This window comes from Thermobia domestica, chromosome 1 (genome assembly GCF_964235325.1).
Source record: "Thermobia domestica chromosome 1, izTheDome1.hap1.1, whole genome shotgun sequence".
Classification (NCBI taxonomy): domain Eukaryota; kingdom Metazoa; phylum Arthropoda; class Insecta; order Zygentoma; family Lepismatidae; genus Thermobia; species Thermobia domestica.
In genome coordinates this window covers 86,744,982-86,765,394 of record NC_137454.1, presented here as the reverse complement: position 1 = coordinate 86,765,394, position 20,413 = coordinate 86,744,982, and positions in this window count along the sequence as shown.

Sequence of the window (20,413 nt, the reverse complement as noted above, 5' to 3'; positions counted from 1 at the left end):
CAATAAATACATTACTTAGAATTAGTTTTATTTCTCATTTCAATAGAGCTTACTAACAAGGAACGGACATGAACATGTCATCCGTACATCCGAATCAAACCTAGTCCATTCGATAAACATACCAAAGACATGCTCATGCAGAAAAAAATAGATACCATGGCCAACGCAGTAAGCCCCTGGGGTTCATTAACCTTGTTAGTATAAAGAAAATCGTAGACTCGTAGTGAAATAGTTGTTGCATCAACACAGTTCATTGGAAAGTCATGATTTATATATAGTTCATTCTCTTGAGCATGAAACAAGCTTTCCAGAGGCTATGTATTGGAGCCCATAACGTACTTGAACAGGAAAAATTAGTAGAATGTCAGGAAAATTCACTCCAGAAATCCCTCCCACCAACTTCGGACCCCTCTGGAGTGACCCCGGTAAAATCACACAATCCAAATGTATCTCGAAAAATACTATATGGTATACGAAATGTGTGTATCAAGTTTTGTATTGATAGACAGAATAAGTATGAGGTGAAAGCGTGTATTGGTATACAAGCTTTTCCTTCACATCTATTCCGTCTATCAATACAAAGCTTGGTACACATATTCCCTATCCCCTATAGTATTTTTGTGATACATTTAGATTGTGTGCTTTTACCCGGGGCCATTCCGCAGGGGGGACAAAGTTGATGGTAGGGATTTCAGGAGGAAATTTTCCTGACATTCTCCAAATTTTCCCTGTTCAAATACGTTATGGGCCCCAATACATAGCACTTCTGAAATGCTTGTTTCACTGAAGAGAATGAACTATAAACCATGCCTTTCCAATGAACAGTGTTGATGCAATAGCTATTTCACTGCGAGTCTACGATTTTCTTTTTACTAACAGGGTTAATGGGTTCCAGGGGCTTACTGCGTTGTCCATGGCACCTATTTTTTTCTGTATGAACATATCTTTGTTATGTTTATTGAATGGACTATAGGTTTGATTCAGATGTCCGGATGACACGTTCATGTCCGTTCCTTGGAGTCTTCATTTGTGCAGTGCTGCAAAGTGGACGGTAACTGGCAAAGTGAAAACCAGTAATGTATTTCCGCGACAAAATGGTAGAAAATGTTTGTAGATAAACATTCGTCATAAATTCTTACTATTTCTTCTCTTCTCTCTTCTGAAATTTGAAATCGAATAATCTTAGTGAAATACTTTTAAACTAATTGATTGTAAACTAATTAATGTTATAAAGAAAATTATTGACACTTGAGCTTTCTGGTGCTTGGTGTCTTAAACCTGGAGATAGCACACGGTGCAGAACTGCAGGCAGAAATCTGTGCCAGTGTGTTGGTGTGACTGTATTATCACGTAACTTAAGGCCTCTTCAACGGTTCCCATTTTGTATATTCACATTCTCTTTCAAAATAGAGAAAGAAACAAAACATAAAATTTCTCTTCGTAATTCACTAGCAATTTTTTTGGGTAAGTCGCAAAGAAGATGGGAAAATAATATAATTATGGTTCTTATTATATTACGAATTAACAATCATAGTTGGATTGGGCATGACAGAATTCAATCCCAACTGCTATTTCTGTTTTGGCGAACCGCCATGTTTATGCCACACAATTAGGAAGCAGGTCAAATCTCCCACAGACAAAACTCCTATACTCAGAAAATGTCAAAACGCCCACACAAACGGTCATAACTCCAACACAAATGGACAAATCTTCCAAATGCACGAACGGTCATAACTCCCACAGCCAAAACTCCCACACAGGTAAGCGGTCATAACCCCCAACGGTCATAACTCCCACACAAATGGACAAAACTCCCACACATACAACGGTCACAATCCCCACATAAATGGACAAATCTGCCACACAAATGGACAAAACTCCCACTCGCAGAAATTGTCACAACCACCACACGAATGGACCAAACTCCCACACTCAAGAAATGTCAAAACGACCCCACAATCGGTCATAATTTCCACACAAATGGATAAATCTCCCAAATGCACGAACGATCAAAACACTCTTGTACTTCTTTTTATTATTTTTAGCCTGTGAAACTTGCAAGACGTCCAACCAGGATCATTTCAAAGTGTGGGAGATTTGTCTGATTGTGTGGGAGTTTTGTCCATTTGTGTGGCGGTTCTGACAATTTCTGCGTGTGGGAGTTTTGTCCATTTGTGTGAGAGTTTTGTCCATTTATATGGGGATTGTGACCATTGCTATGTGTGGGTGTTTTGTCCATTTGTGTGGGAGTTATGACCGATTCTGTGGACGTTTTGACATTTCTTGAGTGTGGGGATTTTGGCCGTGGGAGTTGTGACCGTTCGTGAATTTGAGAGATTTGTCCGTTTGTGTGGGAGTTATGACCGATCGTGTGGGCGTTTTGACATTTCTTGAGTGTGGGAGTTTTGGCTGTGGGGTTTTTGACCGTTCGTGCATTTGGGAGATTTGTCCATTTGTGTGGGAGTTATGACCGATTGTGTGGGCGTTTTGACATTTCTTGAGTGTGGGAATTTTGGCTGTGGGAGTTTTGACCTAGACCCCACAATTAGGCAGTAGGAGGTTACCTACTGAATATTCTCCTGAAACTAAGTTCAGGTTTATTTACTCCTATATAGATAGGCAATGCCATTAAACTAGTATTATATATTAGAAGTAGGAAGGCCAGCTCCTTTCCTCATACTAAGAACTGTTAATGTGATACTGCAGTGAGTAATAGACTAGGGATTAGATTGATGAAATTATACAGAGATGGTTATCAAAATCATGGAGATGTCTGTACAAAAGCAACTTACCTAATCAATACGGCGTAGGATTACCATAAGCATGCAGAGTAGATCTGATTCGTGTAGAATGGGCGTTATCGAATAGGGACATTTTCTACCCATACTGTCTGTCTGGGTCAAGACACGTTTTCGTTATGTATGTATGTATATAAAAGCACGAAAAATAAAATAATACATTGATTAATTGATTACCTAAATAAACAGAAAGTGACTCTGTTTGTGATTTAATAACTCTTGAACCAAACTAACAATCTCTATCAAAATTTTCAACGTAGATGAGGTTCGGGCCTGGGATGTTTTTTTATCATTCACTTTGACGTGAAACTTAGGGAAGGGGGAGATATATAAAAATGATCGAAAATGACCAATACTAGCACAGAATGCATAGTTTTCGGAGTCGCTGAGATGAACAGTGACACTTTCGATGCCATTTAAATCCAAATTCAGCCCCGTAACTTGGGGGAGGGGGAAGGGATATATATAGTAAAAAGTGACTGATTAAAGGAACATATTACTATTTTTTTCTTATTTTAACCGAGCGAAGCGGGTAATTGACACTACTTGATTGTATTTATATTTTATAGTAATTTGATACACTGCATGATTTCCTATAACGAAAAATATAGGACGAAAGAAACTATAGAATATAATTATTCATTAGAAGAGAATGGATCAAATTGATAGAATTCCAAAAAGTAATATAATAATAATAATAATAATATATTTTTTGTCCTCAAGCTCATTCCAAATAACTGATGTGTTATTACTAATGCTTCTATAATTACCTTTATACCAATATCATCTGTGTGGCAATTGCACATCATTGTGTAGACGTCCTATATCTAGGATGTCGTATAAGAACTTGACATAAATGGCAACATTGAACTATAGGTCGTTAGTGACGCCAACATGTTACTATGTGAACATTTAGTTTGCTAACATTCTTTCTCTCTCAAACACACACACTTAATATTTTATATATATATATATATATATATATATATATATATATATATATATATATATATATATATATATATATATATATATATATATATATATGTGTGTGTGTGTGTGTGTACAATGACCGTTGGGTATACTCACTTGTACTTGGGACATTGTACAAAAGCTTCTATAAAATTGATTTTGTTATCTTAAACTATTAACACGTCGTAAGTGTACAAACATGAAAAACAAAGACAAATAAAATATTTTTTCAAAAAACAAAAAAGTTGATAAACTTTAAGCTGAACAAAACAACAAATTTCCTAATATCGCTATCACTTCATTTTTTACTAATCTTACATACACAAATACACACATACTCGCTCATGCAACCAGAATAAAATAAATAAAAAGTTTTATGTACACAAGTTTATTTTAGAAGAAATCACATCTTGCACAATCATTAATAGATACCGTTCGTTGACGAGCTTGTACGATTAGAAGTACAACTATTGCTAATGCTACTACTACTACTATGTATTATTATTATTATTATTATTATTATTATTATTATTATTATTATTATTATAATTATTATTATTATTATTAGTGTTGGTGGGGCCGCGGTGGCTCAGTGATAGAGAGTTCACCTCTGGAGCATGAGGTCCTTGGTTCGATCCCAGCTCGCGCCAAGTGAACTTTGTGGTTGACAAACACCGCGTGCGTGGCTTTTCTCGGAATTCTTCCGTTTCCTCCCTCTTTCTTCATTTCAACATTTCATTCATTTCCCATCATCGCCGTCTCCTTTATCCTATAGAGGAGCCAGTAAGAGAAGGTCTGTGATAGCTAGTAAGGGCGTTGCCACTATTCACGCGAGAAGGCTTTTTTCGGTGCATCTATAATGGCAACTTAATTAATGGTCTAAGACACAGTGACCGTGGTTGGCAAAACTAGTACCTAAGTAGAGGCTGCATTTTTCTTCATATATTGTAAGCAACTTCAGAGATTATCTCTTGTTGACCCTGCTATTATAGCCAGCATAATCGTGGGACGTAAACATTAAAGATTTCCTTTCATTTTCATTATTTGTGTTGGTATCTTGGGCACGAGACCCGCATTAGATTCCCGGTAAAGAACTCTTGTCGTCCGGATCCTTGGATAGTCTTGGTAATGGAAAGAGAATTTAATTCTGACTTAATCATTATTATTAGTAGTAATAGTAATTCTATTGTGTTTTTTTATGTATTAGGAAGAGGGTTAGTGATTGAAGATATTTGATACTTAGGCTTCATGACACACACAACAACCTTGAAATGATAAGTCTTACCAGTTAACTTTGCCATTCTTACATTCAGATTGATGTACGGTCTTTCTTGCTGTTTATGTTGATTTTCTTGACTGGAATTTGCTTTTCTTAGATGCAAGCAGTTCCTTACTTATCCTCATGACATTAGGTAGAGAGGGCACTGTTAGCACCATTGTAGAATCCTAACAGCGCACCCGCCCAACCACTGACCAGATTCGCGCTGCTTGATCTTGTTCTCACACAAACCTAATAGCCGTTATTGAATATTCTTTTACGTACAACTAATAGTAAATAATAGAAATACAAACTGTAACGGTAGATACATAAATATTATAGTAAGTAACCGAATCGTAGAATTGAGGTCGAAGTTATTATAACATTTGTTGTTTCCTAACAACTAATCTCTGTTCCCTCTTATTTCTAAACGAAAATAAACAAAACTATTTGTATCATTCAGCTATGCAAAAAGCTGATTGGCTATATGTAATTGAATTATTCTTGTTGCCCTCTTACTTCTAAAAGACAATAAACAAAACTATTTGTATTCTTCCATTATGCAGAAAGCTGATTGGTTGAAGGTAATCGAATTATTCTGAGTTTCCTCTTACGAAATAAAGAAAACTATTTGTATTTTTCCACTATGCAGAACTTGATTGGCTAGAGATATCTGAATTACTCTCTGTTTCCTCTTACTTTTAAACAACAAACAAAACTATTTGCATCCTTCCACTATGGAAAAAAGTGATTTAGAGGTAATTTAATTGTTATCTGTTCCGTCTTACAAATGACACTAAATAGATACTGTTTGTATACCTCGCTATGTAGAAATTTGATTGATTAGAGACAACTGAATTATTCTCGGTTCCCTCTTACAATAAACAAAATGACAATAAACAAAACCATTTGCATTTTCCCATTATGCAAATAGCAGATTGCTTAACGGGAACTGAATTAATCTCGTTCATTCTTACAAAATAAACAAAACCATTTGTATTCTTCCGCTATGCAGAACTTGATCGGCTAGAGGTAACTGAATTACTCTCGGTTTCCCTCTTACTTTAAAAAAAATAAATGAAACTATTTGAATCCTTCCGCTGTTGAAAAAGATGATTGACTAAAGGCAATTCAATTATTTTCTGTTCCGTCTTACAAATGACAATAAAAAACTCTGTTTGTATACCTTGCTACGCAAAAATTTGATTGACTAAAAGTAACTGAATTATTCTCAGTTCCGTCTTAGTTTTCAATTACATTAAACAAAACAATTTTTGTCCTTCAATTATGCAAATAGCAGATTGGTTTAAGACAACTTTATTATTCTGGATTCCCTCTTATGAAACAAACAAAATTATTTGTATTCTTCCGCTATGTAGAACCTGGTTGGCTAAAGGTAGCTGATTTATTCTGGATTCCCTCTTACTTCTAAAGGACTGTATTCTTTCACTATGAAGAATTTGATTGGCTAGAAGTAAATGAATTATTCCCGGTTCCCTCTTACTTCCGAACTACAATAAACAAAATTATTTGTATTCTTCTACTATGCAGAAATTTGATTGACCTGAGGTAACTAAGTTTATTTTCGATGTCCTCTTACTTCTAAACGACCACAAACAAAATTATTTATATTATTTTTTATTATGCAAATAGCAGATTGGTTAAAGACAACTGAATTATTCTTGGTTTCCTCTTCCGAAATAAACAAAACTACTTGTATTCTTCCGTTACGCAGAACCTGATCGGGTAGAGGCAACTGAATTATTCTCGATTCCCTCTTACTTCTAAACTACTATAAACAACATTATTTTTATTCTTCCGCTACTGAAAGACTTGATTGGCTAGTGATACTACGCTCCCGTCTTTACAGTAGAAAATATTAATTAAACATGTACGTTTCGACTAGTCTGAGCAATATATTGAAAATGCCAGAAAACTAGCAGTTCAAAGAAAAACAATAATGTTCCTGACGTTCTTTCTCAACATTTCACACAACCATGAGTTTTATTATGAGACTACCTTTCGCTCAAAACCTATGTTATTTTAAAATGGAATTATTCTTTTAATGTTTTAGAACTCTTCCAGGTGTCTTTTCAATTTGAAATCCTTGCACGGCCGTATATATGGTAACAGGACAGCCTTCTGGAAAAAGAAAATGCAGCATCTATATTCCATCCACGGAAACTCTAAATACCATGATCTACTGAAACAATTATACTTGCATAACACTAATCGTGTTTTAAAATCACAGTATAGTTTGACCAGCGCCTTCTTCACTTCTCACATGGCGACGTTCAAGTGAACAACGAGGTCAACTGCTCATCACTGAAATTAGTTCGAAGTCCATATGAAGTGTGAATGGTCTTTTACAAATAAATTTAAGTTAATTGAATCACCTTAGATAAAGTTACAATTGACGCTATAATCCGCGAGGAAACTCTCAGCCCTAGGTCGCTGTATAAATCTTCGCATCTGACAACGCAATTCCAAGCTCAGTGAGGAGGTACTGTAGTTCTCACTCTCGAATAAACAACATAACAGAACCGGCAAAGTTGAAAATGTATGAACAAGCATCCATTGAAGACATTAAGACATTAATACTTAGAATTTAAATACGAAAAACATTATTATTATAAGGTAAGTAAGGTTGATAACAAATTTAGTTGCAAAAAACATAAATATTACAACAGTAGAATATCAAGAATTACATTAATTGCCTCTCTTATTCTTTTACAACCTTCGTTCTGATACAGTGCAAATGTAAACCATGTAATCATACATCTATATGATACATTTTCAGAAATAATTACAAGAATTTTGAAGTTACACATGTTGAAATACGTCGGAAAGTAAAAAGGTTGAAGACCCAAACGGGTCCGATTAATGTAATTAGAAACTAATGTTTGGAGTATGGCACATTGTAATAAATACGAAATTAAAATACATGTGTAAAGTTCTATACAGTTGCAATGTCTTGCTTTGACAACTTGATTATGATAAGTCAGATTGTAGGCTATATATTCTTGATATTTTATAACTACTCGTATTATGAACAAATATTTAATGTTGAAACTATTTATACACAATTCTTTTTCTTTTGCTGAACATGTTCTTTGGTTTTTCTAATGTTCTAAATATATTTCAATACACTCTAACCTTCAAACTAACAACCCGGCGGGAGCTCATGTGGTTCGGATTCCACGTTAATCAGTAGGTCCACGTCTCATATAGCCTCGCTGCTGAAAGGGACGCTAAACTAAAAATCAACTCATTAACCTTCAAACTAACAAAATATAAAAGTCACAAGCATATGCATCTGGTGATTACGGTGGCCACAATCCTTTACTGACTTGTCCTTTCCTCTGTGCATTTCTCGTGAATTAGAGTGAGCGACGCATGAGAAGTGTGACAAGTTGCCCCATCCTGTTGAGAGAAGGTATAATTGCGTTCCACGGCTGTCAAATGTTCATAAAATTCTTCAAAAATTCCAACATTACTATTAATTGCATTACATTACAATACAATACAATACATTACATTACTCAGTGTTTACTATTGACTCAAAACATATGAAACTCACAATTGTACCGGCAGACACAGCACACCAAGACTCTGATCTTTTCGTCATGTAGAGGCTGTTTGATAAATCATGAGAATTTCCCATGGATCAACATCTGGCGTTGTGCAAGTTTACATGCCCTAGCAAAGAAAACCATGCTTCATTGCTCATGTAAAACAGCATCGGATCAATCAAGCCACTCGAAACTGTTTGAAGAATCCACGTAAAGTAATTGACACGTTTCGTCTTGTCTTTCTCTTTGAGTTCTTGGACGCTTCATTTGTAGACTGTGTAAAACGTTGACAAGTACTGCGCGGAATATACACTTCTTGTGATAATTTACGTGTAGACTTTAGAGGGCTTCTTGACATCCGCATTTCGATGTCATTAACCATAGCAGATGTACGAACGGACGGGATACGATTTGCGTGTGTGTGTGTGTGTTTGCAACTGATCTTGTTGTTCAGCACTTTTTCACCAAACCTTGAATACTGCTTTTTGCAGGAATACCTATACCAGGAAATTTGTCTGCAAAAATTTCCTGCGTCTCCTTAAAGGAACCGGTGAACACAACCCCCTCAACTATTGATATTTTCTGTTGAAGTGAATACGTCTTGCAAATAGCCGTCGCACACTCATCTGCACATAATCTTCACAGCTTTATGCTGTCGTGGGTATACAAAAACAATGAGGCCCTTTCCTACTTAACTGCTGCAACACACAATCAACAACAACAATTACTGTTGCCGACTGTGCCAAAGTTTCACTGCAAACTTGCATGCGCTCAGTATTTCGTGGGAGACCAGCTAGATGCACTACTTCAAGTTCGAGCATTGAATTCCCATAGTTTGAAAGTCTTACTTTCAGATTATGAAACGATACTCTATTATTATTATTATTATTATTATTATTATTATTATTATTATTATTATTATTATTATTATTATTATTATTATTATTATTATTATTATTATTATTAACAATAATATCAATGACATTAATAGTTATTGAGTGAGCTAGCTCAGGTAGTAAAGCAGTGTGTTCGTTTTCTAATGGTCGTGGATTCCTGCGGTGATTCCTGAATCATTCCCTTTATTATTCTTTTTATATAGAGGTCTACCAAGTGTACAATACCAGTTTGACTTGTATCTGAAGTTTCTTCTTCTTCTTCTTCTTCTTCTTATTATTATTATTATTATTATTATTATTATTATTATTATTATTATTATTATTATTATTATTATTATTATTGGGAACTGTATAAAATAATTCTCAGTGGGGAGTCGAATCTGCAACTCCTGGTTGCCTGCTATTTGTTACCGTGATAACTGGCCACCAAGAAGTACAGTGTTAAGAATGTTTTTTAAAGGTTGACAACAATGCTCTTACCTATTAGAAACGTAATTTCAGATTTTGTTTGGGGACGGAGGGGAGGAAGCATGGTTCTCCACCGGCATAAGGACTGCACACTTTTCAAAAGTATATTAGTTCGGGACAAGACAGCTTTAAGGATTATCAGTCTATGATGAGAATTGTTATTTTCCTATCCTGTCTTCCCATCCCATCTCAATTTTTGGCTGCTCAAAGTAAGAGTATCATTTGGGAAGCGCAGGAGGGAGCAATTGCCCCTCCCCTGAGTTTTGTATAGTAATCTACCAATAAAAGAACTTGAAAGCCTGATAAGTACAGAATCTTGTCTCCTCTAGAAAAATCTGAAATAACTCTACTGGCTCGAAATTATTTTCCTTACATCCCATGCAAATTACATGTTTCGCTCATTTTCGGTGTTTTCTCGCAATTAGTGGCGGTTCTTCAGGGAAGACACATCAGCCAAAATTAAACTCTTATCACTTCAAACTAACGGAAGACAACTTATCTAATGTAATAATTTTTGTGTACAATATATAATTAGAAAATATAGTTAAATTTTCTTATTTTTTTGAAGCAATTGAAAATAATTTTTACCGTTATTACTTCCCTCAAGAGCCGCCGCAGCTCGAAATGCATTTCACATTGTGCAACCTTGTCTATTCTTCCTTTTATGAGAACTGAGTCTAAGACTCTTAAACTGTAAACCAAATTATCTTGGGTTGTCCACTAAATGGCGTCGTTTCTTCCCTTTTTGCGAGTTACGCCAAATAAATAAAAGAAAACACCGCACCTCTTTACATAATAGGGGACAAATTTTGTACTTCTTGGTTTTCTTTTTCTGTAGAAGGAAAAGAAAAGCGAAATTCAAAAAGGGCAGCTTTGATTCCTGATGGAAAACTCTTTTCACACATCATGTCGCATATTACTTCTCATCCATCACACAGTCTCCTTGACTTCTGACCTATCTCAAGAAAACAGAAAGAAAAATAGGAAAAAAGAAGCTAGTGTTCCAGATTTTCCCTCCAGCGATCCAAACAAGCAGCTCCAGCAGACTTTTTTTTGTTTACATTCTCTGGAAGATTGTTCCCAATGGAACATGCACCTCCAGCTTCATGTTTTACAAACATTTATTACAGAACCACATACAACTACCACTAAGTCGTTTTGCTCCAGCGCTTTTCTCCCTTTAAAGAAAAAAAAAATTGGCTGGATTCCACAATCGATAACCTGGATGAGCCAGTAGTTCTTATTCTTTTTTTGTTAACCTTAGCAGAGAGAAAGAGACCAAATGTCGGGCGGCACATCCTTTTATTCTAAATTTTCGAACAAGAACACAAATAGAGACTTGCGCTGTTGATACATGTTTGAAATCGATACGGTAATTTTGAGTACACACACACACACACGTATATTCCATAACCTTCTCAACATGATGCACCGTGTCTATGAGCACTCAACACAGAAAATAGAACAAGTTAAAATGTCGCACTTGGCACGAACAGTGTTCTCCTTCTTTTGATGTGAGGCCGACAAGGCCAGTTAAAGTAACAAATCAGTATTGGTAGAGGAAGGTACTTTAGAATCGGGCAATAATCAATAAGGAGCTTTAGTCTGTTAGTGAATTTATAATCAAATTACCAACTTAATACCTTGATTTCCTGATCACTCCAAGAGCTAAACTCTATAATCAACCTTCATTAATTCCAGATCATGTCAACACTTAATTAGCAGTTTTTTGCCATTATTTAAGTAAGCTCTTGTCCAACTCCCTGGCAAGTTTTCACTATTGTGACCTTCCACACAAGAGTTCTTTATACATATAACATTGCGTAAAGGTTAAGTGTTTTCCCAAGTGCATACTTACTTATTTCAGTGTCCTTGACAGAACTATATACCATACTTTATAACAAGTATACTATGGTAAATTACAGTACAAGCAAACAATACTATAAATACAATTTAAAATGTTATAAATGATGTATCAATACATAGGAAAATGATGAAATAATGATGAAGATATAGGAATGACTTTGAATTTAATACAAGAATTCAAGAATATCGTAATGTGCAAAGCACGCAATTATACATTAAATAATTCAAATTGATATAATTGTACAAATAATCTGAATAAAAAGTCAATCGATGAGGAAATCATGTTGAAATTAATATAAACTAATAAGTACGAGAGAATAAACATTTACAACAAAGAAAAGTATACTTAATACACTCGCACTGGATTACAAACACTAAAAAAAGCCACTTTCTTATAGATATCTTTGGAGCACCACCAAGTAGAGGTCTGCACGGACTCAGACTAAGTCCGTAGGCCGAACTCGAGCCTAGAAAGCATATGCCATGGGCCCAGGCCCGGCTAGGGCCATAAATTTTTAAATATACAACCATATTTCTTGGGCCTTTTCGGGTCTAACATTAAATATGCTGTACAACGATATTTATTGGATCGTTCTTTCTGGAGAACTTTTAAAGCACAACTGCATAATTAAACCTCCAATTGCTGTAAATAAAAATATAATTTTGCGTTAATTATTAAGTTTCTGTAATTCGGGCTTATTTCGTACTCATTTGATTATCACACGAGCTCGGGCCTAAATGCTAAAACATATTTCGGACTCGGGTCGGGCTACACATTATACCGGTAAATGACAGGGCCGAACCCGGTGTAAAAATTCCGGCCCGTATAGACCTCTACCGTCAAGCCAGTGTTTGATAAATCCAGAGTTGCCATACCAATGTATCATACCGTTGCTATACCTGTAAAAAATAAAAGGAGGTAATATTTCTGTGGAGCGGAGTGGGTCCTTAATTTAAAGTTTAGTTGCTTAATGAAACAAGTTAATTTTGTTTCACATTGTGAAATTACGTACAATAGATTTCCGAATTGATGACATATCCAAATAGTCCAGGAAATCTAGAGCAATTTTACCCTCAACCTGGGCAAAATTGCAACACAAGCTTTTTAAACAATTTTCGATTCAGGAATTACTACTGAATAACATATTCAAAATCCGACAAACTCGGACCACGGGAACACCCCCAAAAACGATTTTCAAAATGGCGGACCATGGTTTTTTGAAAAAATCGTAGACCTTAACGTTAGCGGCTCTAGTAGCCCTCTTAATTGACACAGAGACATGAATGATACCTCGTTGAAACGCTCATAGACCACAAATTCCAACGAAGTCACTTTTGTACCCATCATGCCCAACCCGTAGAAGAAGAAGAAGAAGAAAGTCGATTTTTGTTTTTTTAATTGATATTTCTTGGACTCTGGCAACACTGTACGTCCTCATACGCCGGCAGAAAAATTCCCACGCGTAGACCAGACATTGGTAACAATAATATAAAGAAATGAAGGACGTAGGTTCAACAGTAAGGGAGATAAAAATTCGGAACCGCGGACCAAGGAGGGTCACTCTGAATATTTTCTACTGTGGTCTAACTTCTGTTTCTTAGATCTAGCATCCTCCCTAATTGTCACAGAGGCATGAAGCATACCGCGTTGGAAAGCTTATGGAATCCACTTGCCAACGACGTATCGTTTGTGCCCCCTGTACCCAACCTGTAGAAAAAGAAGAAGAAGAAACCTTGAAAAAAATTGGGAAAATCTACACTTTTACCTTTCTTGGGCTCTGGCAACCCTGATAATCGTTGGGTACAGGGGGCACAAACGATACGTCGTTGGAAATGGGGTTTCATAAGCTTTTCTACATGTTATAGTCTTGCATGAACCTAGGCACTGAAGAACCATGGCTGATTCCCTTACACGTTTGTGTATCATCTGCAGAAGCCTAGATCCTGACGATAACCTCATCACACTTCAAGAAAAGGGAGCTGAAGGAGTGAACAATGCCAGTAAGGCTCGCGGTAGTAACATTCTCGCCACTGCAGGTATGGTGGTTCATGTCTCTTGTCGCAAACGTTACATTGATAAATATATATATATATATATATATATATATATATATATATATTGCGATTGCCCTAAAAAGAAAAACGTCATCGCCGATTCAAAAACGAGTTACTCGCTCGTCGGATGGGTCCTTCAACAGCAACAGTGACTGCCTGTTTTGCTTAGCGTCTGTCTTATTTGATGACCGTCACGTGTTGAAATCAGAAAATGTGCGAGTGAAAACACAAGCATTTCCACACAGCATTTTAAAGTGTTGCAATGAACGAAATGATACCTGGTCACAAACTGTCTGAGGTCGAATTGAGTATTTCTCATCTGATCTTCGTGCAGCAGATTGTGTCTATCACAGATCATGTAGTATCAACTTTCGAACAGGTAGAGCAATTCCTCAACAATACTGCACCGATAGTCAGTCAGCGTCAAAAAATATTCCGGGCTGGGCGACCTACAAATGATGAGAGAATTCGAGCATTTCAGTGCATCTGTAGTTATTTGGAAGAGCACGATGATGAACAACTAACTGTGGGAGAACTTGCTACAAAAATGGGCACATTTCTCGAAGGGACTGATCACATTGCATATAACAAAAGGCACATGAAGCGTCAACTAATGGAGTACTTCGGTGAAAAAATTATAATTTCAAATGACAGTGGAAAAAACGACTTCATTACACTTCGAGAAACTGCCAATCACATTCTACGGGCATATCGTGATTTACCACGGGAGTATGATCAAGAAAAGGAAAAATAGAATAATAGAAACCGTAGCTCGACTGATCAAAAGCGACATAAAATCCAAACTACAAACTGGAAGTAAAACATATCCTTCACCGCAGAGACTTGACCATTCAGGAATCCCTTCAGTACATTTCCACCTTTCCTTAAACTATTCTGTTCCACACTTTTTGCCGGAAAGGACAATGAAACCAAAATAGCATGGATTGGCCAGTGTTTGATGCAAGCAGCCAGACCAAGAGCTATATTAACTCCTCTGCAGTTAGATGTTGCTTTGCAGCTGCACCATCACTATCGATCGAAACATCTGATTGACACGCTGCATCACCTGGGATTTTGCTCTTCATACGCGGAAGTGCAGCGGTTTGAACGCTGTGCTGCATGTACATTTGGTACTCATGTGATCGAAATGTCAGCAGAGCAGACTCTCCTCTTTGCAGTGGATAATGTAGACCATAATCTCCAAACGCTGAGTGGTTTAGGCACATTCCATGGTATGGGGATGTTGGCGGCCATTATTCCATCCACTATTACCAGTCTAACCATTCTTGGGAAGCCCGTCTCTGATGCTGATATGAAGTCCATTGCCAGTGTTCCCATTCATGCATACACTGAAGACAAAGCTATTCTTGAAAAGGTGAACTGTGAACTGGTAACAGCACCATCACCGAACGAAAGCTCCCAGTATATTTTTTGGAAACTTTCCTGGCACTTTCCGTCACGCTCACAAAACTGGTCAGGAATGATGCAGGCCATTCACGCAGATCCATCTCTTCATTATCTAGGGAAATCCACTGTTCTCTGCTTACCGATCATTGACCTCCTTCCATCTGATATGTCATGCATCTATTCCACTTTAGTGTACCTGAATAATCTTGCGAGAAGATATAAAGTCACACCAATCATCACCTTAGACCAGCGTTTCCCAACCGGTGTGCCGCGGCACACTGGTGTGCCGCGAATGGGCCGCTGGTGTGCCGCGAGGAAATGAAAACAAAATTATTAATTATATAGGAACCTGATTGCAAGACAGGAAATATGTGTATTTAAATTTCATATTACTATGAACCTCTATAATGAAAAATACTGTAATATGTAATATATTATTTTACATACATTATTACTACATAGATTGTATTTCGAAAACAGAATTTTATTAATATTTAAAATTGTGACGTATATTAACCATGTTAATAAATTATAAATTTCACACTGTGTTACTTATCTGTTCATTTCTAATGTTGAAAAGAGTATTAATTATCACTGTTATGACCATTATTGTTTCTTTATTGTTACAGATTATTTCGTAACTTGAAATTTTAAAATCTCATTATATCCTTTCGACAAAGCAAACACTCATACAAATTACCGCAATTCTGTTTTAAAAGTACAAGAGATTTATTTGTTCGTTCGTAATTTAGTGATCTTCCTTGTGAAAGGTTGGATACATTCTTCGAAAAAGAAAGTGTATTTTTTAAAAGACTGAATTCTATATTTCATTGGAATTGTTTTCTATTTTTTAATTTGAATGAAAAGTAAGTATAATGATTTACGATGGAGGAAAACCAGTGATCGAGCTTTATTCTTTGTGAGAAGGAGGTCAGTAATCAAAGAAAACAAATACGACGGTATTTTCTATTTACAAATAATAATAATAATAATAATAATAATAATAATAATAATAATAATAATAATAATAATAATAATAATACCTATGAGTGTGCCGTGAGAATTCAAGTTAGACCCGTAGTGTGCCGCAAGTTGAAAAAGGTTGGGAAACGCTACCTTAGACCAACCACTGTTTTGTAAAGTTACACGTATCCTGCATCACAGAGCACATAACACCAGTATTAAGGACACGGTTCTCCTGTTGGGCTTATTTCATACTCTGATGAACCTTCTAGGAGCAATTGGTTCCCTGATGGATAGTATAGGCTTACGTGAAATCTTGCATGAGGTTTATGGAGAAAATTCGGTTGTACATATGTTAAGTGGCAAGTCCGTAGCAAGAGCCTTCCGTGCGCGCATGATGGTTGGTCTCGCATTAAGTGCATTGCTTATGGAGAATGTTTTTCTGAAGACCGATAACGGAACACACAGAACTATCAACGATGCTTACTCTCTCTACCAGAGCCTGATGTCGGGTGAGATTACTGTAACTGGAGCTAGTTCTTCACCTCTTCTTCAAGAAGCCCGAGAAAAAATAGAAGAACGAAAGTCAAAACTTATTAACACATCAAAAACAAGTCAGTTGTGGCTTGCATATCAGGGCATGTTGACTACAGCAAGGAAACTTGTGGCAGCAGACCGAACAGGAAGCTGGGAGGATCACCTTGATGCTATAGCAGAGTGCATTCACATATTCGCTGCAGCAGGACACTTCAATTATTTGAAGTCGACGTTCTTGTACCTGCATACAATGTTAACGCTGTCATCGGTTAATCCAACAGTTCGCGAAAGCTTTCAAAATAGGTTCGGAGTTATTAGAAGAAGCAACGGTTATTGGGCTGGGTTGTCCTCTGATCTAGTCATAGAGCAGGTTCTGATGAGATCGCTAAAATCTACTGGGGGTCTAACCCATGGGAGTGGAATATCGGAGATGCAACGATCTTTGTGGGTGCTCTCAATGCCAGCATGCTCCGAGTACAATCTGGCGATGCAAACTCTTACTCACACAGCATATGTCACTAGCGAACAACATAAAGAAGCCAAAACGTCAAGAATGTCACGTGATATCAGTGACACAAGTCGCATTCTTGCACGACTGCAGCCCATCTCACCATTTGACGGAGACAAATCGTTGAGAAACATTGCCACTGGCGTCACAGCGGATTCCTCGGTCAACGTCCATAATTTATTTTCAGTTGGGGCAGAGCTTGCGAAGAAACTATCTGGCAAAGACCTGTTCACTGTGAAGTGGAAACGTGAAGATAAAGTCAAAACTCTAGCATCCCGGAGTAGTGTTAATATCAGCAGCAATATCTCCGTCGATTCGAATCCTTTGTTTCAAAGACTGTTAGTTGTCGCTAATGCAGGCAGCACATCTTTAGAGGAGAACTTAGCGCATGAATTATGTGCCTACCCACCAGCTTTATTTGATGCGTAAGGCAGACAAAGCCCCACTGGCCCATGCGATACCAGAGTTCAGCAAACAGCAGACCGCACAGTTTGAGGAAATGGAGCCAGACAATATTCTGTATGTCTTAGACGGAGGATCTCTGTTACATAGACTACCATGGTGTAAAGGCAGTTCGTACGACAATATCGCTACATCATTTGCTGAGTATACGGTTCGTAAATATGGCACATCAACCATCGTGTTTGATGGGTATGGAATTTGCTCACCATTGTTCATTGCAACTGTGCTACCAGGTGTGCAAGAACGTATTGTACTTGCAGAAAGCATGCCCTTCTATGTGCTATTGCTTGTGGTGTGTGCCAAGAAACTGAATGTTTTAACTGTTTAAATGAATATGGTGAGGACAGTGTTAGCGTAGGCGATGACGAAGTATATGTGTAATTTGCCTCCCAAAGTCTTTCGTCTTCCCATTCTTTTGCTTTATATATAGGTGTTATGTTTCTATAAAACGAATTGTCTTGTACACTGTATTATGGTATGACCTTCTATTTCCTATTGCTTGTGGTGTGTGCCAAGAAACTGAATGTTTTAACTGTTTAAATGAATATGGTGAGGACAGTATTAGCGTAGGCAATGACAATGTAGATGTGTAATTTGCCTCCCAAAGTCGTTTTATGTATAGTACTTATATTAAAACGACCTTTGATTTAATGAAAGAAACAAGATTTTTTCATGCGTAGAACGATTATCAGGATTGCCAGAGCCCAAGAAAGGTAAAAGTGTAGATTTTCCCAATTTTTTTCAAGGTTTCTTCTTCTTCTTTTCTACAGGTTGGGTACAGGGGGCACAAACGATACGTCGTTGGCAAGTGGATTTCATAAGCTTTCCAATGCGGTATGCTTCATGTCTCTGTGACAATTAGGGAGGATGTTAGATCTAAGAAACAGAAGTTAGACCACAGTAGAAAATATTCAGAGTGACCCTCCTTGGTCCGCGGTTCCGAATTTTTATCTCCCTTACTGTTGAACCTACGTCCTTCATTTTTTTAATATTATTGTTACCAATGTCTGGTCTACGCGTGGAAATTTTTCTGCCGGCGTATGAGGACGTACAGTGTTGCCAGGGTCCAAGAAATATCAATTAAAAAACAAAAATCGACTTTCTTCTTCTTCTTCTTCTACGGGTTGGGCATGATGGGTACAAAAGTGACTTCGTTGGAATTTGTGGTCTATGAGCGTTCCAACGAGGTATCATTCATGTCTCTGTGTCAATTAAGAGGGCTACTAGAGCCGCTAACGTAAAGGTCTACGATTTTTTCGAAAAACCATGGTCCGCCATTTTGAAAACCGTTTTTGGGGGTGTTCCCGTGGTCCGATTTTGTCGGATTTTGGATATTTTCATCACGTGAGGTACCTAAACAAAATACAGATGTAAAACTAAAGGTTGCAATTTTGCCCAGGTCAAACCGTATTTTGACTCGACTAAAAACAAAGAAAGGGGAATGGAGATAGAAACGCTGGGACGCTGAATCCTTTAATATTTTTGGTATCTCTGCCATTTTTACTCTGCTACTTGTAGACAGATAGACGGGTGGGCCGACAGATTCATAACGTAGATTAACCCCTTCAGTGTGGGTGGCGAGTTAACTAGTGTCTTCAAAACGCACCTGCTGTGCGGATGGCGTATATATACGCTTTCATTTTGCTTTGGCTATTTTGTATTGCGTATGGCGAATATACTTGCCCATAATATGATTAATGTTATCCCGACAATATTTAGCGAGTTTGCGCTCAGCTGGTTTCAATTGTTGCTTAATTAAAAGAAGAAGTGGAAAAAAGGAAGAAATTGAAATAGAGTTTGTGCTTCGTCAAATACAGTTTTCATTCTTAGTTTTGTTTGAGAGCAGACAGCACAGTAATGGCTTAAAACGATATTTCAACGATACTGACATCGAGGAAGAGTTATTAATTAGTGATTTTGATGTAAGTGATTGTGAAACAGATTTAGAATCAACAGGCTTGAAGTCGGAGGAAAGTGATGATGGTGATTTTAGTGATAATGACGTGATTGCGTCGTCGTTGGACGGTGTTAAACGGACTAAAAGGCAACTACAATTACACCCTGAAGTTTTCAGTTTGTCATAGTGGATTTAATGTGAGCGTGAAGGACATGGACGATTCATTAGAACTTTTGATGCTTTTTCCGCCCGAGTTAGGGATGAGCACGAGTCGACACATACTGTATACTGATCAAAAAGTTAGGGAATCAGATGAAAACACATGTAAAACTTCTTACGAATAATGTGAGAACACTGTATCTTGTCCAGTTCAGATTAAAATTATGAAGGCCCAACGTGCGAACAAACCGTTTGGTACATCTGTGCACGTGATCAGTGACGTGGCGCTACCAGATATCATTTTGTAGTGTGACGCTGCCAACACATTTCAGCTCCAGGATAGCTTTGTTGTCATTGTGTTTAGTGCGTCACAAATCTACATAGGAAATTGCGCAACAACGTGATTTGCCAGAATCGTTGGCATGGCGAGCTGTCGGTAGGTTGGAAGCTGGTCAGTCACGGCGGGAGGGGGCACATGCCATAGGAGTGGCACAAAGTGTGATTTCCCGATTGTGGAATCGATTTCAAACAACTGGAAGTGTTCGAAGAAGACAAGGACAGGGCCTTCCACTATCAATCAAAGCCAGAGACGATC